Source organism: Panthera uncia, chromosome B4, assembly GCF_023721935.1.
Source record: "Panthera uncia isolate 11264 chromosome B4, Puncia_PCG_1.0, whole genome shotgun sequence".
NCBI classification, from domain to species: Eukaryota; Metazoa; Chordata; class Mammalia; order Carnivora; family Felidae; genus Panthera; species Panthera uncia.
The window spans coordinates 27746517-27770103 of record NC_064809.1 but is presented as its reverse complement, the minus strand read 5'-3'; the positions used below and the strand labels follow the sequence as shown (position 1 = coordinate 27770103).

The 23587-nt window shown below is 32.7% G+C and overlaps 1 protein-coding gene and 1 long non-coding RNA gene across 12 annotated transcripts in view; one reads left to right on the top strand and one right to left on the bottom strand.

Moving 5' to 3' along the window:
* The window catches only part of ZEB1 (zinc finger E-box binding homeobox 1), a 200938-nt gene that overhangs the window by 133602 nt on the left and 43749 nt on the right, over positions 1-23587 (bottom strand). For 4 of the 10 annotated variants that reach the window (XR_007456547.1, XR_007456542.1, XR_007456546.1 and 1 more), the window contains 3 exons: positions 21733-21890; positions 5957-6098; positions 3183-3983 (listed from right to left, as the gene is read on the bottom strand). The exons of 2 other annotated variants lie outside the window; for them this stretch is intronic. The gene's annotated coding sequence lies outside the window, so the exon portion shown is untranslated. Of the gene's footprint in view, positions 1-1957; positions 2422-3182; positions 3984-5956; positions 6099-21732; positions 21891-23587 lie in introns of those variants that run through there. 4 more of the 10 variants (XR_007456545.1, XR_007456544.1, XR_007456541.1 and 1 more) reach the window with 2 other exon arrangements.
* Positions 17152-23587, top strand: part of LOC125918671 (uncharacterized) — an 18339-nt gene continuing 11903 nt past the window's right edge. The window contains exon 1 of one of the 2 annotated variants that reach the window (XR_007456548.1): positions 17152-17288. This is a non-coding gene — a long non-coding RNA (uncharacterized LOC125918671). Of the gene's footprint in view, positions 17328-23587 lie in introns of both variants that reach the window. The other variant, XR_007456549.1, reaches the window with a different exon arrangement.

Sequence of the window (23587 nt, the reverse complement as noted above, 5' to 3'; positions counted from 1 at the left end):
GCCACACAGGCACCCAGATGTTGGATTATTTTTAATATGCCGTGTAAACCAAAGCTCCACCACTGATGTAATGAATTGTGTGAACAGGTCAATTAATTGTTCCAATTTCTTTGAATGCAAAGGCAATATTTAAAATCAGTCTACCTCAAATAAAAAAAAAAAAGAAACTATTTCTAAATTCTAAATATTTGTAAATGTTCCTAAGAAGAATTTAAGCTTTTCTATTTTAAACACAAAATATTTGATGAATGAAAAGTAAAAATGTAAGTTTTGTTTGTTAGAATTACCCATAGAAAGCAACATAGGTGGCCTACTGGGTGGCATATATGAACTGTTCTTCCTGGATAAAATCTGGCTCACTTAAAAAGTTACCTTCCACAAAGGCAGAAGAGCATAAGTTATTATCACCTTGAGTGACAATGCTCAAAGGGGGGTGGGGGGAGATAAAATTGTAGTCTATTTCAGAAATTTGTGCCATTTTCTATTATGAGCTTTATATATTATGCATTTTAGAATCTTCAAGTATCATTAAATTTAAATTAAAAATGTAGGTAGTGACCTAAGTTGTCGTACTCTTTTTTGCCCCTTTTGAGAAATAACTGGTTTCCGTGTATCATCTCTCAAATAAATTCATTAAATCTTGAATGAGGCAGACTTTCCTAACCAGTATCAGGAAAAAAAAGAAAGGTAAAAAAATGGCATTTCCTTTATTTTGAGAAACAAGTAGTGGTTTCCTTCATTAATTTGGAACTTGCTTACTTACTACTTCTAAAGTACTAGTATATTAATAAAAACATCTTCTGATAAAAAAGAATGAACTTAAAATACTCCATCACTGAAAACCCACTTGAAGTATATAGTCTATTGTAGAATCTATCTAGGCTTCAGGACCAGGAGTCCCAACAATGCTCAATGTGATGTTTATAAAAGCAATTAACTGCTTTAATACTCTCAAAATCACATTATTCACCTATTTTCTTGAGTTTTAGTTATCACTCTCTTTGAACAAAGAATTTGAAAAAAGAAAAAAATAGGATCTCAAATTATAATAGATAATTCACTTTTTCCTTCCCTGACTTTCAAGAATTTATCACATACTTTACTGAGGGGCCACTTTTATACAACTGGTAAAGATTCCAGTCAAAGGGTAGAATGGAAGAAACTAGTGGCAAATTACCTTCTCTCATTTAGGCTGGTATTCTCAAGTTTACTTAATTCAAGTTAAAGCTTTTTCCTTCTAAAAACAAATACAGTGTTTTCTAGAAACGAACTTTAGTTTTTTACAAGTATTAAATTTCAAATGAGAAGGCAAATAATTCACATCCTTTGAAATTCAGTTTATCAGTAAAGTGATGATGTTAGACTCGATCAGTGTTGCAAAGCCCTTCGAGATTATGATGAAAATTATGTACACTCTTCCCAGCAAAAAACACATATGTACAAAATTTTATTATAATTTCAGGGGATTCACAGACCCTCTAAAGCTCATCCATCATGGGGTAAAAAAGGCGTTAGATTTTAAGGTATTTTGCAGCTTTAAATTTTGGTTTCAGAAATGAGGTTAAAGCCTTTAAACAAAAGAAGTCAGTCTTGAGAATAAAAGTGAAAACCCAAACACAATTCATTAATTTACTCACTGCTGGTAAAGATATTCGCTCAGAAAGGCTGAACACCTGAGCTATATATAGATGTAGGTGTTAATTTGACAAAATAATTCATACCTTAGACACTAAAAGTTAGGCAAAATAAGATTCTTACATAAACCTAGGATATTTCTAGACATGGAATGTGTGATATTCACAGCTTTCAAATGACAATAAGTTGTCTCCTCCTACCTCCCCTCCTTTCCAGGTTCAATTCCTTCTTAGAGTGAGGAAGAAAACTGTTATATAATATAGGCTATGTTTGAGATTTTTTTTGGTGACTGTTTTGAGGAAAGAGTAATACCTTCATATTCTTAAATTTCTTACATAAAAATAATTTTTGGATCACTGCAAAAAAAGAAACCAAAACCAAAAAAACACCAAGCCTTACCTGTAATTCTTGTTCTCTGAAGGAAATGCAGTAATTATAAACATATCCACACTCTTGGGTACATTCTCCTAAGCATGAATGGATTTGGAATGCGCCATAGCTTAAACTGAACTGCTAAACTGCCAAACCGCACTGGCAGTTGGATCTTACCTGCCTGGCTGGTAATGAAGCAGACCTGTCACCTAAAGTTATTCACCTCCTGAAGGCAAGTGTTCCCCCTGAGAGGGAGTGTGGAGCTGGTGTAATTACTGTCCTTAGAGAACACGAATTATAAATGGTCTCCTTTCTAGAGGTTAAGAGGGATAAGATCTACTTACTACTAAAGAAGTTGTTACTTGCTTCAAAACGGTACTGAATGTCAAAAAATAAGAATGGAAAGCTGCTCCTCTGTAAAAGACGTTAGTATGAATGAGAGATAATGGTTTAAGAACTGACTGGATGTTGACTGGGTCAGGGTCTAATGATCAACACCAAAGCACAGAATTACAAGTACTTAAATACTTGCAATGTAAAGTAAAACTTATCCTGGCACTTGGCAACCTACTATTTTGAGCCAGTGCTTGCCAACTTGAGACAATGTGACAGCTGCAGTGGTTACCAATAGTAGGGAAATAACTTGAAATAGCCAGGACCCTGAAAACTGCTGAGACAGTCACCAAGGGCGAACTGTTTTTCATAAGATGTGATACTAGTAATATGCTGTTAGATAGTTTCTATTTTGGAAGCTCAAGTAAGTAACTATAAACCTTAACACTTAATGTAATAATTTAGATTTAAAATATTTAAATACATGATGACTGAGCCTCTGTGATACAAGTCCATCTTCTGTCTTAAACATCTTAGAGAATGAGGAAGAATTGGCTATATATAGTTTCTGGTTTGCATACTGATTTTTGGAGGGTTATCAAAATTCTCCACAGAGGAAGAGATTCTCTATCCTCTAGTCCAACAAGTATCTAGGAAGCCTGATGACGTCTTCCATTCAGTTAAACCAGGGTAAGATTGCCAGATAAAATACGGGACACTCAGTTAAACCTGTGTTTCAAATAAATAATTTTTTTCTAAGCATGTCCCGAATATAGCATGGGTCACAATGACACTAAACAATTATTTGTTATTTACCTGAAATTTAAATTAAACTAGGCAGCTTGTTTTGTTTTTGATTTTTTTTTTTTTTTTTTGGTCTTCTGTTAAATCCGGAAACTCTAAACCAGGGGAGCTTACGGAGTTACCCAATGGAATTCATCGTGGATGATGCTAAAATGGAAGATCCATTCTTGGTGTAGATCCGCACTGCCTCATACAGTAGCTACTAGCTACATGTGGCTATTGAGCACTTGAAATGTGCCTAGTTCAACACAAAATTTTCTGTAAGTGTAAAATACACATCAGATTTTGAATACTTAATTGAATAAAAGTAAAACACCTCAAATTTTTATACTGATGACATGTTGAAGGAATATTTTAGATATATTAGGTTAAATTAAATGTGATTAAAATTAATTTTGCCTGTTTCTTTTTACTTTTTTAATGCGACTACAAAAAACCCTTAGAATTATACATGTAGTTTGTATTTGTGGCTTATATTTTTATTGAACAGTGCTGGTCTAGAAAATCAATATTGGTAAGGAGGGCTCTCTCACCTCCCTTTAGCTGTTAGGACAGGGAGCATGATCATACCAAAGAAACCAAATTTCTAGTAGGGACTACTCTTTAATTAAAAACAAACAAAAACATGGCATCAAAATACTAGTGAAAGACAAATCAGAAATCTTATCTTTGACAAATCATTCTTACAGAATTCAAAAGGAGAAATAAACACTAGTGTGTATGTATGTGTAAGAATAAGTATATGTATGTATACATACAAATAAAATCTCCCAAATTCTAGTTCCAATTCCAGTAGAAGAATTCCTTAGTGTCAATAATGTTGGGTTGGGTTTTCACTCCTATATATCATCAAAATCAAAGAACAACAGTTTATTTTGTTGCCTAATATGAATTGAGGTGATATTAATAAGAGTTGTTAGGAAAAGATCCTATTTTTCATACTTTAGATACAGAAGACAAGTTCCTCATTGGTCCCAATTTTATATATTCCTGCTACATAACTGATTTGAAATTTGAACACCAATTCTAACATGTTGAAATAAATTTTTCTTTTTACAAATATATTGCCAATACTATTGTTTAAGACAAAGCTCACTTTTAAAAAGAAGGGGGTGCTTTTTAGATTAAAAATTTTTAGTTCTAATAAAGTTTTATTTTAGGTAACAAATAGTAACCTGTTTATTTATTCTTGTATCCTACCTTATATTTTCAGTTTGTTTGACTTTTAATTCAAATTTTTTTCTCAACTGTCTCAGACTTAATGCATTTGTCTATTCTGTTCCGTGCTATTATAAAGGTTAAAAATATTTAACATGCTCTCATAAATAAAAATTCAAAAAAAATTATATAGAGATTATCTCCAAATACTCAGTAATATATATTTCTTCAGTATAAAACCCATATCTACTTTGAAGATTTAAATCTTTTAAAGTTGCCTGTAGTTACAATAAGCAAGACTAATTTTAATTCCTCAACTATTTTCATATAAAACAGTAAACTGGATCTCAAGTCTTTTTCAAAAAAGGTCTCAGTTGCATTTTTTTCCCCATTCTAACAGCAAAAACAAAGGTTGTTTCCCTCCTTAATATCTTTTATTATTCATATATAGGAAGAACAAGTATTTTGAAAAGGCGATAAAATTTATCATAAACCAAAGAGAAGGCTGCCAGACAAAAATCAGCAGATTTTTCCCAAACTTAAGTGCTTCATGAATAGTACATATCTTTCAGAACTACGGCTTCCAAGATCACTTTAAAAGCTTTAAGGAAAAAATAATGAATAAAACTAGATATGGACCAATTAATGTCTTCACCAGCACTTTAAATCCTCACTGTCGATACCATAGTATCCAGTGACTGTAATCTGAACTGTTTTGCTAGACGTTTAGTCTCTTGGTGACAGCCAAAATTATTATTTAATATTAACCTACTTTTAATCTTGACATTTTCAAGATCGACATTCTCTGGTTCTCCTTCATAGTCAATGCATGGTATTCAAATGACAATTTTATTTAGGACTGGTCTTTCTGAGAGGCATCAATACATTGTACAATAGACCAATAAAGTTTTCTGATATTAGAGTTTAGAAGTAAAGGTGAGACATTAATTTATTTATCCTTTGTGAGGTTTCCCTCATGGAACCAATGTATATGCCTTCATTTCCTAAAGACAGGAAAAAGGTGCAAGCTAGGAAGAAAGCTGCTGATTTTAAAAGCAATTTTTTTTCAATTAGGATCAGCAATTTTATGTTCATATGCTTATTAAAGATTAAGAAGATCTTTGCTTCCATATTTTCTGAAGCTTAATACAGATTTAAAAATGGCTTAAAGGACCTTCTCTGAAGTAAAGGTTAAGAGATCGTTTCAAAAAGATCATGAAAAAGCAACTCTTCAGAGCAGATTTTATCAATTTAATCTATTAAGTCACCAGAATGCTTAAAGGCTGTCATTGCTTCAAAATTCTTAAACGTAAATCTCAAGATAACCAAGAAGAGTTCTTGATGAGGGATCAACCACAGCAGTTATTAAACTGATTTAAATGCAGGCTGAACTGGACACAAATTTTACTGTAATTGGGATTTTTTAAAAAAATAAAGAAAAAATACACCCATACATCTCTAGGACATGCTTTACTTCTAACCAAGGAAAACCATCTCTTGATGGATGTGTGTGACATCTTGCCCACAAGTGGCTGCCTAGGCCATCCTTCTACGAGGCAGTCTGATGGCCTCAAACCCTCAATGGAGCATTCCAAAACCAGACCTGCATTAGGAGCGTGGGCCCATGAGTGTGCACTCACTACACAGTGCTTACCTTTAGAGAACAAGGTGGTTGCACAAACTGATCAAGTTCTCACACCCCACACCTCCAAGAACACTGAAAAAGATCTGCAGATCTTTCTTGGTGCAGGAGGGACCTCTTTTTAATCTTCTTGTGGTGGAAGTTAAAGATTTTCCTGAAGGAGGAGAGAAGAGTAAAATATTATACTGAGATCATACCATTTGGTTCAAGTTTATCTACCTATGCTACAAAATTTAGGTTCTGAAAAAAATAAATGAGATAAAATCATGAGTATTCCAAAACCACATTCCCTTCTTTCAAAAAAAAGGAGTATCTTCCCTAAAGAATATGTCATGTTTCAAACATCACTCCATAAACCCAAAACCTTAAGTGGGTACTTTAATTTCTACCCCAGTACTGAACTACCAGTTGGGAAGTTGAGAAAAATACAGAAAAATTCTGGGCTGCCAAATGATCATAGTTATATAAGTTCCATTAAAATAAGTAAAACTAAATTCACTGAAGAACAATGAATCAGACTCATTGAACTAGAAGGAATTTTACCCTTCTTCTATACCTCTATATTACCTAATAATGACATAATGCATTTCCTGACAACAGAAAACTAGCCCTTGGTGTTAAATGCCACAGAATCATAAATTAAGCAATCTACGAGAATGTAAGCTCCCAGAGGAAAAGGGTTTTGGCTTTTTTTTTGAAACACTGATTATTTGAAGAACCTTATTAAATAGTTCCTAAAACATAATCAGCGCTAAAAAATTTTGAATAGAAAGAATATTAACCAATTAGTCAACATTCTCAAGGTTGAAAGTTGCATAAAACAATTAGAAGCCTACAACTATTCTGAAGAATCAGAAATGTGTTATATAAAAATAATATTAGCAACATAAACCCCTAATTACATATCAAATAACTTAAGAACATGTTTTTAAAATGCTGCACCTTAATACATTTAGGAGAAAATGCTGTAAATTGATTACTATAACCCAAACTCCTGAAAAGAAATGGAATATTTTGTTCAGATCAGGAAATCGCACACTGTACCTTAAAAATATATTGCCAAATATCAAACGGAATAATAATATTAATATAGATATATTATTAATATATTTCTTAATGTATTTATTTAATCTTTTGAAGATAACCCAAGTGATAATATGGTTATCTATATCTATAATTGTGCCTAAGTAAAGCAAATTATTATCATAATATTAAAATGAAATCAGAAGATGCCACTCTTTCAGTATGATAGTCATATATATTTTAAGTAAATATGTCTCAGAAAACTCAAAATTTAAACAAGAAATGCTGAACACTTTCTTTTTCTGTAACTCACAGACTATTATTAAAAACAGAGATTGATTTCCTTCAAGTGTTTTCTAACTCTTTCCAAACTGATAAATTAGGAAGAAAAGGAAGAAATGCTAAAATCAGTAACAGATTAATCAATCGTATCGATGAAGGACTGAGTACGCATATGTGTTTTATTCCAAAATGCAAGGTCACTAGGAATCAGGCGAACAACTATCACAGAGTACTTGACTCCATTTGACCCCAAATTCTACAAATGTAGAATTGGTCCTCAAAACAAACTGGACAGCCCATATGGGGCACTTCATTTCAGGGAATAGGCAGCCATTTAGTATACAACCAAAACCACAATAAGAAACAGGTAGTAAATCCAGGATTATGCTTACCCTGTATCATTAAAACAATGCTTTAGCTGACAGATTATGCCTTAATTATAGTAATAAAAAGCTTTCCACATTTCACAAATAATTCAGTTTAATATCTTATATCAGGGAATCAAGCTTAAGTGTGAAAAAAGGAAATTTTAAAACAAAACTTTAGAAGTTCACTTAGTTTAAAACAATTTTCTCGTTTTGGACATTTTGTAAGCCTTTGAAACTAACTTTGTGGGAAAGAGATGAAAAAAGTTACAAAGAACTAAGCATAACAATATGCCAAAAGGAGTTTAGAAGGGGTAAAGGAAAATATGAAGTTGGAAATTTTGCCAAAAGGCAAAGATTGTGCTAGCTGGTTGAATCCCCACCACCCACCCCCAGGAGGAAAACAGGAAACAAGTTCCCCAAATAGAGGCACTGACTAGGAGGAACTCCTTTAAAATCCTTATTTACACTGTTGAAGAATGAATCACTTGCCTTATTTCTACTAGCACGAAGGATGAAGTCTAAGCTTATCACAATCAGAGATGCAGTGTTCAATTTTTAATCTCACTTGCAAGTGTATATTAAACTATACTAACAACCAATTTAAGCTCTTTACAAAACTCCCCTGAGCAACCCACCTTCTCTGCTTCATCTTTACCAATGTTTCTCAGACTACCTGTAGTAAAGAACTGTTTTAATTCTCATTGTGGGTGGACCCATGCCCATAGATTACTGCTCACAACTAATACTCAGATCTTACTACACAGAACTCTACAGGCAGCTTCACTGATAACCAGATCAATCTAACGTTCAATGAGAACTATCACATTATTGCTATAAAAGTTTCTAAACAAGTACACAATTGAGAGTAAGCATTTAATCATGGACTGGTATAATCAGGACTGGTTTTCAGTCCATACTTTACTGAATGCTGATCAAAGTTACGGGTGTATGGTCTTCATTCGTATGTGGGATTTAAGAAACAAAACAGATGAACAAATGGGAAGGGGAAAAAAAGAGAGAGGGAAGCAAACCATACAGACTAGTAAAATTAGAGAACAAACTGAGGGCTGAAGGAGGCAGGTGTGGGGGAATGGGCTACATGGGTGATGGGCATTAAGGAGGGCACTTATGATGATGAGCACTGGGTGCTATTAAGTGGTAAATCACTAAATTCTACTCCTGGAACCAATATTAGACTATATATTTACTATATTTAAATAAAATTTTGAAAAGAAAAAGAAGTGATACCAGTTTTAATTCATCTATGCCCACAGAAATTACTAATAAATAATCAATGACTTGTTCCGGTACATTCCTTTTATCAGTTCTGTGGAACGATAGGACAGAATTTTCTGCAATGCTAGACATGTTCTGTATCTCCTCTAAGTGGTAAACGTTAGCCATGTGTGCTATCAAACACTTGAAATGTGGCTAGTGTGACTGAAGAACTGGCTTCTTAATTTTACTTAATTTAAATGAAAATTGCCACATCAGGCTAGTGGCTACCATATTGAGTAGCACAGTGCTGGAATGCTTTATTATTTTCACCTGATCTTTTAATCAGCGTTTAAAAAAATCACCCATTTCCTTCAATCCTAACATAAATATTTTAATTGTAAATATCACTTTCTTTATGTACATACAGGTATTTACCTATTTGTAATTACATCACATAAACTTACTATTTTCACCTAACATTTTTCCATATTTCTAAAGCTTCACTGTCCAATACCATGGCCACTAAACCTATGTGAGTATTTAAGCATAATTAATGTTAAATAAAATTTAAATTTCAGTTCCTCAGTTGCCCTAGTCACATTTCAAGTGCTCAGTGGCTACCTGTGGCTAATGGATACCGTATTGGACAGTGCAAATTATACAACTTCTCATCAGCACAGAAAGTTCTATTGGACAGTTGTTCTAGAGTCTTCAAAAATAATTACTTAAAGGTAACATGATACTTTACATTGATCTATAATTAGTCCCTAAAAGCATTTTTCTCTATATCTATGATTTATAATTAGCACAATATTTATTTCCTAAATTCCTACTGAGTGAAATAATCTGAACATTGCTGTGATTCTCAGCATATACTCCTGGCATTATTTTCTAAAAGAGTCTGGTATCACTGTTTATGTTGTCAATATTAGATTTCTTTTTAAAAATTTTAGCTCCTTTAATACAAAGTAAAAACTGTGCAAAGTCATTTTAACTTGTGACTTAGTGATAAGCATATGGGTAGATATTTTTCCTTGCATTTATTATTCATATTTATTTTCATATTCTTAACTTGGCATATTTTTTCTCATTTACATATTAGGAACTTGATGTCTAAATTAGCACATTCTGCAATAATATAAAATTGCTAAAACTATTGTCAATTTCCTTAGAACTTTTGATGTAGAGATTTCCTACAATTTTTTTTAGATATTCCAGTATATATATACCTTGGTGAGTTCCACTAATGCATCAAATAAGAAATGTAAAGGTATTTTCTATGCTTTTTAATTCCAATGGCTGTATAAAGTATGGATGAAAACATTTTTTTTTTTTTTTGGTCTAATCAGTTTTGCAGCTATACCACTGAAGACTACTATCTAATACCATTGAGTGAATATCCTTTAAGTGGCTTCTCCAATAGGAAAGAATATTTTATCATATATTCAGTTGTTATATGTAGATGGAACTGATTGTGGATTCCTAATAATGCTCCAGTGATGCATGTTTTACAAAATGAAAGAAAGGCTTAATCTTCAGAATTCCTGTTAAGAAAGCACCTGAATTAATTTAGGAAAGTGTCTAAGTTAGGAGGGCATGGTTATGGACAGTAATGTTTTGCTCAAAGACTAAGAAAAACAATCTGTTGGTTCTGTCACCTACTCAAGAGTTTCTAAACTCACAAGCTGCTAGATGTTTGAAACCAGTTAAAGGGGTTGATTTCACAACTGTATTGATGCTGGCAGAAACCAGGGTGGCATACCAAGCAGAAGCAAGAGACATGAGGTGCATTGATCAGGCCCAGAAATTTGAGTAAGTCACGGATGAAGGGCATTTCTCTTAACTCTCACTGACCAGGAAGCCAGGGTCAAGGAAAGTTTATATTTAAATCTCTAGGGGGCAGAGAGGTCTCTTGTAATACCTGAGTTACCTATCATCCCTGCATCACTCCACTGTTTTAGACTGTTGCTTTAAAAGATTTCTGATACATAGTAGGAGTGTAGGGGTGAGACTTCCCCTCACTGTAGAATCACTATAAAATAAATCACTAGGAATCTTGAAAGTCAGAAGCAAACCCAGAAGCCTATAAATTATAGCCAATTTGCCAATATTCTCATGATTCAGAAAGTTTCTCTCCATTTATTTCATCTTAAATGTTTTTAAGATGTTAATGATTTCTTTCTAAAGGTCTAACATCTTTCTCAAATTTATTGCTAAGTATTATATTTTGTTTGTTTCAATTCTGAGTTGGGTCTTTTTCCATTATTTTCATTATTACTGATGTAAAGATACAGTGTATTCTATACTTTATTAAATTTTTATCGCTCATAAATGGTTTTAAAGCTGACGGCCATAGATTTTCCTAATCAATCATGTCATCTAAAAATGAAGTATTTTGGTTTTATTTCTTCTTCTTCAGGTTCTGTCCATGGACAGTGTTAAGTACAAATGAAGTTAATGGTGATTGCTGAATAAACTAATAATAAAAATGATGACTGTTTCACTCTTGAATTTATGACTGTAGAAATATAAAATCATCCCCACCTATGCTGCTATTCTGCTAGGTGATACTGTTTAGTTTGCTGACTTAATAAAGCTTCCTTTTCCTTGAAGTTCAACTAATGATCCATGACTTAACACAAAGCAGTGTATCTGACCAGACAGGACCAGCAAAAGGTCCCCAATTCCAATCTGGCCAACACTGAACATGTTGATTATACAGTGCTATCCTAATAATGACAATGTTCATGAAAATCACATTAAGAAATACTTTTGCTCTATAAAAATCCTACAATTACATGGGCACTTAAGTGCTATGTGCTCCTTGTACCCAAAGTTACTCTTCGGTATTAAACTAGGCATTTAAGACCCAGGTTTCTTTCTGGGATGAACTATATCAGGAAATACAAAAGCCACAGTTTACGAGAGAAATTTCTTCTTTATAGAAGTTCCACTAATAAATGTGAAAGGGGTAGAAGATTAAAAATTCATTATCTTGCAAACCCTAATGATAGAATTGATTCACAGAACAATCAGCAAGAGATGAAATAATGAGAGGAGAGGTTGATGGAAACCTCTCATTGGAGAGAATGGGCTGTTACCACTGACCAATTTCAGCATCACTAAGAGCGTGACAGACGGACACTACGTGCTCCCTGATGTGATGCAGTGTGAAGAAAAAGTCCCATGTTTGAAGTATTCCTGTCCACCTTCCATCCAGCATCAAAATAAAACCTGAGCCTGAATCTAATGAAGTATTTTGAGCTAACTGCTAATTTGCAGGCAATTTAGAGATTAGAGAAATAAGTTAACTGGGGAAGCTGACAGAAAAATCAAGAATGGGGATATTATATGGGAAAGCTTACAAAGTTTCTTTAATAAGTCATGGACAGGAAAGGAAGGGGAAGAGAAGGAGAGAAGGAAATGGGTGAGGGAGGTTAAAGGGGAAAGGGAGGCAAACAGGTAGTGGGGAAGAAGAGGCATTTTAATTACAGAGCAGTCCTACCAACCAAATGCTATCTGGATCTTGTTTGCATTGGGCACCCCAAATGTAATATGGCATTTTGAATCACAAGTGGAGGAAACTGAATAGGGAGATAATATCAGGTGATAAATAATTGTTAATTATTAATTGTTAATAATTGTTAATTATTGTTGTTAAACAATTATTGTTTAATTATTATTGTTAATTATCAATTAAATTGATTATATCAATTTAAATTATATCAATTAAATTAATAAAATTGATTATAATTGATTATATCAATTTAAATTATATCAATTGATATCAATATCAAAAAATTGATTAATTGATTATATCAATTTAAATTATATCAATTAAATTAATAAAAATTGTTAACAATTATTGTCAATAATTGTTAATTATTGTTGTTAAACAATTATTATTGTTAAATAATTGTTAATAATTAATTAATTATAATTAATTAATTATAAATTAACAAAAAAATGTTAATTTTGTTTGATGTCAGAAACGTATTCTGGTTATGTAAGAAAAATGTCTTTAAAGAAGCGCATACTGGAAAATGTAGAAGTAAAAAGAGTTAAGACACAGGATCTATCTTAAAACAGTTAAGGAAAAAAGAGGAAGTAGATGAAGCAAATGTGGCAAAATTTGGTTAATTGTTAAAGTTGGGCCACAGATAGGGGGCATTTATTACACTAGTCTCTCTTCTTTTGTGTATGCTTGAAAATTTTTACAGTAAGTTCTTAAAATCCAGCCCCCCAGAAACATCACCTAGTAAGCTAAATATTTTCTAGTGTAAGTAAGAATAGAACTATTATTTACTACCTTTCCACATACCAAACATTCATGACCTATACAAAGCAAGGAGGCAAAAGATAGGACAGCCTGTCCTGCAACAGATGTGCCCACATTTTAAAAGATTCATTTTAAAATTAATTTTTCCCATTTGCCCGTCTGCAAACTCCCCAGCTGTGTCTTCCAAACCTTCCACCTTTCCTTTGCATCCCAAATTACCTACTTGAGCCCTCTACTTCCTCTCTCAGCCAGAATTCTCCAAAATGTTGCCCATACCTGTTTTAATCATTTTCTAGGTCCTCACCCACCATTAAACCAATGTAGTCAGCCTTTTACTCCCACTTCTACACTGAAACATCAAATGGTCTTCTAACTATAAAATGCAACGAATGCTTTCTATACTTTGCCTTACTTGGCCTACAAACCACTTTAAACACTAGCTGTGCAAACTTGGGAAAGTCACTCAGCCTCTCTGAACCTCAGTTTCCTCATAGTAAGAGAGACAGAATAGCATATTTCTGATAGAACTTTTGGTATATATTCAATAAAATAACATATAATGAAAACAAAATCCACCATTAAACACAATAGGCGCTCAGTCAAGATAAGTTCTGACTCACTGAATTTGTTTTCCTGAGTACCTGACAACCAGGAAGGGTTTGCCTTAGCTAATATGAGCACTCTGGTCTCCAAAAAGGGTCATTTCCCAGGCAATTGAGTCACTAAATTTTTTTTTCTTAAAAAAATATATATAGTAGATGGTATTGTAATGGTGTTGCATGGTGGCAGAGGGTAGCTACACTTGAGGTGAGCACAGCATAGTATATAAACTTGTTGAATCAGGATGTTGTACACTTGAAACTAATGTAACATTGCATGTCAATTATACTCAAAAGAAACAATTAAAATTAATCTGACTTGTTCATATTGTTACAGATATATAAGTATCTGTACAGAAAAACATGTTTAATTCTAGCCCAACAATACTTTCGGAAACAAAATTCCAGAAAAGTAAAATAACTTGTGCCCCCCAAACAAACAAAAGATTTACATTTTGTAGGAGACACTGAATGAATGCAAGGTAAATTATTTTATTTTGGTATCTCCTTACCTCTTTTGTATCTCAAAAAACTCAAGGTGCTGCCTTCTTATTTTAATAGTACATATTAGTTGGGTCTGTTTTTCAAAACTGTTCCATTACTCGAATGACCCCTTCTTTAACCAATTGGTATTTCCTTCTCTGAATGAGACTGACTGGTCTCAGCTAAGTAACAGGATGTAGTGTGTTACAGCCTCACTGTGCTAACTGTGAAAGCATAGTATTTTAATATTTAGAAATAGGTACTCAGGTATTAAAGTAAGTGACAGATGAAAGTTTAGTATCCCCAGGGATATTTGGATTTATATGCTTCTCTTAAAACTTTAGATGAATTTCTACTGGGTAAAATGTGGCAAAAACACATTTCAGCTTGTAAGACTTCCGTACAGCCCTTACGCATGCCACGTTGAACACTTCCATCAGGGAACAGCAGTCATCACTTAATCTCCCTTTACAGAAAGAATTCTACAGCTTAAGATGTGACTGTGACTTGTGGCCTTATTTTCACAGCAATTAGGTTATTAAATTGGCTGGCTCTTGACTTCATTTTTAACAATTGCTTAATGATATATAGGACATTTTTCCACATGACACCACAGTTAAGCAAATTCTCCAAAAAAGTTTTTTCTGTTAATTTTATTTTTTAATAAATTTTAGTCTGCTTTCATATGATTGCTTTAATATTTTCTCCAAATAACTTTTTTATTTTTTTTATTTTATATTTATTTATTTTTGAGAGAGAGAAACAGAGACAGAGACAGAGCACAAGGGGGGTGGGCACAGAGAGAGGGAGACACAGAATCTGAAGCAGGCTCCAGGCTCTGAGCTGTCAGCACAGAGCCTGACGTGGGGCTCCAACTCACGAACAGTGAGATCATGACCTGAACTGAAGTTGGACACTTAACCGACTAAGCCACCCAGAGACCCCTCGTCCAAATAACTTTTAAATTTAAATGTTGTTCTTGTCCAAAAAATGTTTCCATTCAATGTTATCCTTGTAACATTTTAACATTTAAAATGAAGTAGCTCACAATATAGGTGTTAAGTCTTCTATTAAGTTTAAAATGGCATCAATTTTAATTCTTTGATTTTTATATGAAAAATTATTCTAATTATGACCACAGTAGCACCTAGTAGTTCAATAAATATACCAAACAACTTCTTATGGTTAGCGTGTGTGTGCATGCGTGTATATATACATATGACATTTTTTAACCAACATTCACCTGACTCAATACCAGTCAGGACACAGACCTATACAACACTAACGCAGAGCTAAATAATATCATGGTGCTCCAATTAGCCACTCCCAACCAGTCCTCTCCTCTTTAGCAGGAGGGAATGATGTTTAAGTGAGTCTGTGAGATCATTTAGTAAAGCAAACAAGTTTGTATGTGTACACATAAATTATACTTTATTACTTTTCCCTTAAAATGCTTTAGTATACTTTTTAATGAATTAGTAAAATTAACCTGAGAACTCATAATGCTATAGAACTAGACATGCCTTAATAATGTTGCAAATGTCAGAGCTGCGAATGACTGCTACAGCTATTTAAAACTGTTTTTTTTTTTTTTTTGTAAAAACGAGTCAAAGATATAAAAACATAATTTGGCATCCATTAAAAATTTTTATTAGAAAAAATTAATCACTTACAAGGAAACCAGTTTGAAATTAAGCAGACTAAAGAAATTTTACATTCCCCTTGTGAAGTTCTGGAACAGTATGTAATTTATGTGAGAATATTTGAGAAATCCTAAAAAGTATACATAAAAATCAATACTGTATTTTCATTTGAAGGAATCATGTAAGATATTATGCAGAACAGAATTTTTTACTCTGTTATATTGGGACATTAAAAAACTTATTGAATTCTTAGCTCTTCATTTCAATTTGGTGCAAAAATTTGGGATGGATATATACAGATGTGTACATACATATATAGGCATACGCACCCACACATATATACATGACATATATTTAGCAAAGAGACTGAGACGCTAAGCGTCCTCATAATTTTAATAGGTTCTTATATCTAAGATATATGTGGCAGAACAGGAAGTAGTTCTCAGATTTTCTGCTTCTTGTCTAAGTATTCTTTTCATAGCCCTAGTCTTCCTAGGGCCTAAACAGAATGATGGCATAATTCTTTGGATACCATAACACTATGGTATCAATTCTCAACTAGCAAGTGGTAGATAGCTAGTTAGTTTTCAACAGACACTTTGTGACTGATCGTATTTAAACTATGGTCATGGGAAACCACTCTTGTAGCATTCAAAGAATCTTCTCTCACTTAGCATCTTAACAATGAAAAATATCCCCATATTACAAACAAAAACAACACGGTTATGAAATACATTAGATTTAATTCAAATATTTAATATGAAAACAATTCATTAGAGTACCTGCTTGCACTTATTATAACTGAATCAATCGACAAATATATAAATTCTCCTTTTACCTATGTAGACTTAAGTCACAGAATCATAGATCAAAGAAAAGGTCATATTAAATTTCACCCTGAAGTCATTTTCCAACTAGAATTACTCAGCAAAAATTATTTAACTCTTATGTTTTTCTAGGATATCAAACTAAAAGACATAGTGAAAGTCGACATAAAAATATTTTTTTATAAATTTAAAAATATTTTCACAAATTACATATAGGAGTAGTAATGAATTATATGACCATTTTATGAAAGAAAATTTGTTTTCTAATGTAAGTAAAGTAACAAGTAGTGCTACAAGGATTAAGGTTACAAATGTCACAAATATACTGTAGACCTATTATAGGAAGAAATCCTTTCTTTAGATATCTGCATGGAAAAAATACTTAATATCAACATAGTCATTTCCTCCTCAAACTTACTCTAATCTGGTTTAGACTCATCTCCCATGGGATAAATAAGATCTTTGTTACTTCTTCTCTTAGACAAGAAAGATCAGTTCCATGATGCCTGGGATGGACTGAGTCTTGGATTAAAGGCTGAGACAACCTTGGTCCTGGAGATGGCAATTTATGGAGGCCTTTGAGTGATTGCTGTATTGCTGCTAAAGAGGGCCCAAAACTTGGGTGAGACTCTCACTGACATTTTGTTTAGCAGTAATAAAGGTAATAGTTCTTTGTAGTGTAACACCTATATATTTAAGCCAACATTCTGAAATTACTTCAGCTGGCCCAACACGGTGAATTAGGCAGGACATTTTGATATGAGGAAATTATTTCATCATTGTTCTTATTGTTGTTAACTGTAACATGTGGAGCCTTTAAGTACTTTCTATGTGCCAGACATTGCTCTAGACACATCAAACGATTAATTTTTCTATAAGGTATGTACTCTTATTGTCCCCATTTTATAGATGAGGAAACTGAAGATCAGAGGAGTTATACAAGTTTCCTAAAATTGCAAAGCTTGTAAATGCCAGCGTTAATATTTAAATCCAACCAGTCTGACTCTAGAGTGTAGCATCTTAACCATTACAACTTTGACATTTTTTCATGTAAAACTGCTTTAATAATTTGATTAAATGATCTATAGTATATGACATACATAAGGCATTATGAGTTTATTCTGCTTATATTCACATTTCTTGGTACACAAAAACTTGAAGGTCTTTCCATAGTTTGTTTTAAGTAAGCTACATAAAAACCAAGAATATTTCAGTCTCTACCAATTTCTAAGACTGATTCCCAAAGAATTTTTATTCAATTTTTAAGTCAAAATGAATCACTTTATTTCATGAAGTAAGCTGATTAAATGATCAGCATACTAGAAATCAATTCTCAAGGTATCTTTAAGAAAGAACTGCTTTGCTTTTATAAAGTCACAAGCCACTAAACTTTGTCATAATTTGTTTAATATCTATCTTCCCTGACAGTATAAACTATAGGGTCCCATCTGTCTTATTCATGACTATATCTCCAAAGCCTAATGCCATGCCTGACATAAAGCAATTTGCCAGTAAGAATTTATAGAATGAATGAATTGGATTGGCTCTTTTATCTCTTGTTTATTTAGTAAAGCTCTCACCATAAATAGTAGCTTAATATTGCTATTGACATCTATTTCACATATTTTATATACTTATATGACTATATTAATTTTTAAGATGTGCCACAAATTTCCTCCAAATAATACTTATAATTGTTATCAGCAAGAATTCCTTCTTTACAAACTTCTGTCATAGACTCTTAAAAGAATGAATTCTAGAAGGCACTCCATTTTATTTTCCACATTTAAAAGGTTCTTCTTTATATAATGAATTGAAAAATGTTCTTTTCCTTCTCATAACTATGAACAATAACTTTTATTAAAATTTTCCTTTCTCAAACTTCCAATTCAATACCATTGTTAATCACCATTTCTTCTGACAGTGTAGCTCCAAAATTCTAAACAGAAGCCATCATATTACGACATACGCGCCCAAGCAGATACTGCATTGTTTGTTAATAGAATTAAAAACTGATTAACTACTGGTAGACCTTTGTTTGCTCAGAAACAAGGGCTATTTTTTTACTGATTTCAGTAAAATAAATGTAATGTATCATCTTCATTCTGTGATGTATACCTATCTATGTTTTTAAAATATCTTTGTATGGCTAAATGCTCATGCAGCTGACATCATAGACCAATCGAAGCTAACTGCATAGAAGCAAAAAGAGCTGTCAAAAAAATGTAATGTTATGAGCGCTGTAAGGCATGTTACCCAGAAAGGTACAATTCCCTCAAGACACTCCTGGGAGGTATGGAAAGGACTTCTTTCTTCTAGCATTGTTAAGTGGAATTGCCTAAGTATTTGAGCTAGGAACTTCAAATCAGAATACTGAGGTTGGCGACCTTCTTCTGAATACATCCAGGAAAAAATAAATTTAGACATCACTGCAGAGATGAAATTCAACATAATAATTTTAAGCAAAAAGTTAACAATGGACTTAATTTTGATTCTGCTATTTGAGAAAGATGTTCATTGAATACTTTAAATAGCTTACACATTTTAGTAGTAAATGAGGCAAAGATCATTTCTATTGTAAAACTAAGCTTTTTGAATTTTCATTGCATACTAGATTGCATTCAATTTGTTTATACTATCAGATGAATAAAGAAAAGCTTGTCTTCAATGAGAGTTTTTAAAAATGTTGACAGATGGGGCGCCTGAGTGGTTCAGCTGGTTAAGTGCATGATTCTTGATTTCAGCTTAGGTCATGATCTGAAGGTTCTTTGTTAGTTGGAGCCCGATGTGGGGCTCCCTGCTCAACAGCATGGAGCCTGCTTGGGATTCTCTCACCTCTCTCTCTGTCCCTCCCCTCCCCCTGCTCATGCATGCTCTCTCTCTCTCAAAATAAACATTTAAAAAACTAAAAATATTGACAGATCTAACATATAAAAAAACTAACTTCATAATTCTTCAAACATCACTTGTGTCTTTGCCTTAGATATGATTCTGTGTCCCATAGAAAAAGTGTAAACATTTATTAGGCATCCAAATACTCTTCCTTTTTATTTGCAAAAATTTAATGAATACATGTGTTAGAATAAATTTATAAAAGAAACATAAATTTTACATTCTTTTCTTTCAAAAAGGGATAAAAATTGATTAAGGAAATCATATTGTCATTAAGAAATGTCTACATGTAACAACTCAATGATGTAAATGAGTGATAAATAAATCCTTGTACTAGGTTGATAACAGAATGGAACAGTTGCTAAGAGTGGAGAGTAGTTATTTTATGGTTGACATCCTTTAATTAACTTAAATTCAGCTGAAGAAATCAGGGTCCTCATTCACTTTATTCAATCCTGAAATAACACATCCCCTAAGAATTCTCTCCTCTAACTGAAATTCTCACATAAGAATGCTACGTTGACTAAATTCTTGATGTTATTTTCTTGTAAATTCTTTGGAAATCTAAGAAAATAGACTAGCAGCATAAAAAATGTATTTCTCCAAAAAGTCTTTCTGCACACTTGCTTAGAAGATACCCATTTAAATAGAATTAGAAACTTTAAAAGTTAAAACAAGTTATCAATTCACTTTAAAAAGTAAATGTATGGGTTCTGTGCTTTACACACCCACCATATTGCTTCTACTCTCATAGCGACTTTTGCCCTTTCATAGTACTGGTTCCAATTGCAATTTCATATTTGTCTGCATAATTTTTCTACACTGTAATTACTATCTACATGGAAGTTCAAGAGCAGTTAGAAAGAATCTCTGTTTTTAACTGTGACATTTTATCCCTGGCACCTAGCTGAATGGATGGCACATAACAGACAATCTCTAAAAACTGGAATTACTAGGTAGATGGGTTGAAGGACAGATGTTGCCATCTTAGTTCACTGTCAACATCTGAACGCTTACATAATGACAGATGCTGTGCTAGGTGCTTGCCACATGTGCTATTCCTGTATGTTTATTATTAAGCTCTAGGAAATAGTTAAAAACATGGTCACATTCAGTTACCATCATTTTGACACCTCTAATTGAACAAGACAAATTACTCAAACTATGTCAATCTCAACTGTTAAGTGTGACAACAAAAATCACAATATATTATTAGTATCTGAGCTTCAACACCCAATTTCCAGTTATCTGTGTCCATGAGAATACTGAAATAAGCTCTGACAAACAGAAATGTTTTTATTTTAACCTCTATAAGCTACTACTTTCACTCCTGTCCAAAGTTAACAAGACTAATCACAAATCTGAGAGGACACAGATGTCCAAATCAAGGGATATCTAGGAAACAAATATGAAGAGAATAAAAAGATTATGTTTAAAGTCACTTGAAGCATACTAAAATATAGCCAAATTTAAATTATATTCTCAATGCAAATGTGTATAAGGCAGGGGAGAGATGTCAGAATTTTGTCACCAAAATTTGATAGTGTGCTGTATTATGAACAGATACTCCACTTCATTTAAACATCTATCCTGATAATTTAGTATTTTCCACAGAGATGCTGTAGCAATGATACAGTTTTAAAAACCTAATGCTAAACTAAGCGGATTTCATTATATGATATACTTTCTTTCTCCCCACCCATCATTTTATAATGGACGTAAAAAACAAAACAGAGATCAATATACTATTTTATTGCGAAACTTATGACATTTACTTTAGTAAGAAACATATATGAAACTAACATTCAGCTTTGTATAAATTTTTTAAAAAAGTTAAACTTCATACAAGCAGTATTTATAATATGCTATTTTTTTTAAGAGAACTAGTTCTCTACAAAAAAACCCTGAATGTGTTAAACAATTATGAATTATATAACTTATTTTTTACACTTTTAGTCTTCTTATCAACATTAAGCATATAAAATCTCTATAAAAGCATTCTTTGCATGTATTTTGTTACAAATGTAAGTCACAGACATATAAATTCAAACATTTTGCATTATGTCCTAGATTTTTAAAGTTCTAAAATTTTAATTCAAATAATAAATGGTATGCTTTACACACACACACACACACACACACACACACATTATAATTTAAATGAAAACTCTTACCATTGATTTTCTTTTGATAGTTAATCACGCCATTAGTTTTTCTTGATAGGGCCTTCCTATTCAAGCAGACAGTAGCCAAATCACAAAATGACATTTGGATGCTCACGTCTTCTGATGGGAGTTTTCGGCCAATTGCCAGTTGAGAATTTAAACTGAAACTAAATTACCCAAACTTCGTTAAGTTGTTTCCACACCCACCAACTGATAATGAGCAATGACTCTAAACTGGAAAATAAAGTGAGTGACTTTGATTTATCCTTTTAAGCAGTCATTATGTTTAAGAAGAAATGCTAGGGCAAAAGAAAAAAAAAAAAACCTCTAAAATTCTAGTATCATCCGAGAACAGTTTTAAGCAAACTTCTAATTTCTTCTAACAAAGTTCCCTCAATTATTTTATTACCCAAATTAACACACAATAAAGATGGCATTTATTCAATGATATATCTATAAACTGTACTGTTGCAAACTTGAACCCTGTCAAACACTGACTCCAAATATTAACTGTAATATTTGGAAACATTTTGATAGTATCATCTATATTCATAAAGTATTTACTAAATCATCAACTACTTGTAGTACCATAAGAAGTTAAAGGTTACACTGAAAAGACATGCTCTGCCTGCAAATATTGTTTATATTGAGAAGACAAAAATGTATGGATACTAACTTTTAATTATAGTTCAAAAACAACTCAGCCCTTTTTCTGCACCAAATTTAGGCTCTTTTCATCTTAATTATTACAGCTAATCTTTGTAAAGGTTGTCAATTATATATGATTTTCAACCATGAAGCTTTATGGTTGTTGAGCTTCACAGTCTGTTTTGATGCTTCTCAAATATTAGGCATATTAAACTGTTCCTATATGTGATTAAGGTATAGTACAGAGCTCCAATAATTTCTTCCTGGTTACAGAACCTGACCCATTTCAATAACTTTTTTATCCTTGACCATTTAAGTGTTTGGAAAATATACAACAGAATAAAGCTAAAAGGAAAACGTGAAAGGAATGGAAAAACATGTCCTGAGGTATTGCATTTACCACTGATTAGAAGTTATTTCTGAAGGTCAAGTATAATAGTCTAAAATTAAGTACACATAATTAGATTGTTATGTAATACTCAGATTAGAATGCTAACCATAACATGTAACCCCAATTCTCACATATTCTATGTGCCTACTCTCTCTCATACACATACACGAGCACATGTGTACACACACATGTACATCTATCCAACCTACACCCTGACAGGCTTTCTGCTATCAATATCCTGATACCAAAGTATTATGTAAGAGAGAATATAAGGTGAATAATCAATTTATGGTAAAATCAAGAGAAAGTAACTTCGGCACAAAGTCCAGAGCTTAACAAAATTGCCATGTCTTTGAGTTAATCACACTGACCCCCAATCTGATATCCTAGAAAAGGCTTATTCCATTTTATTCAATAATTTTAATCCAAAATCCTCAATAGTAATAACATTTGCAAACTATTCAGTGACTAACAGAATTCTTTCCTGGGTACTATGAGATACAGAGAAAAGATGAAATTCCTTTCTCAGCAAGTTTATAATCCAAAACATAACATGGGGGTGGAGGAAGGAGAAAAACAGCTCAGAAAGACATATAAGTGGTGAGATTTTCAAGAAAAAAACAAATACACTGGGGCAGCTTAAATTGTTTGAATGAGTTTGTCATATGTGAGGCTGATCTGAGAAGACTTTATAGCAAGAACATTTTTAAAGCAGAAAATATACAACCATTTTATTCTTATTTAGCCTAATGAAACCCACAAAGCAAAAATTAATTACAGAATACAGCTACAGAAGTAGTCCTGTCCTTACTCTGGAATAAGACC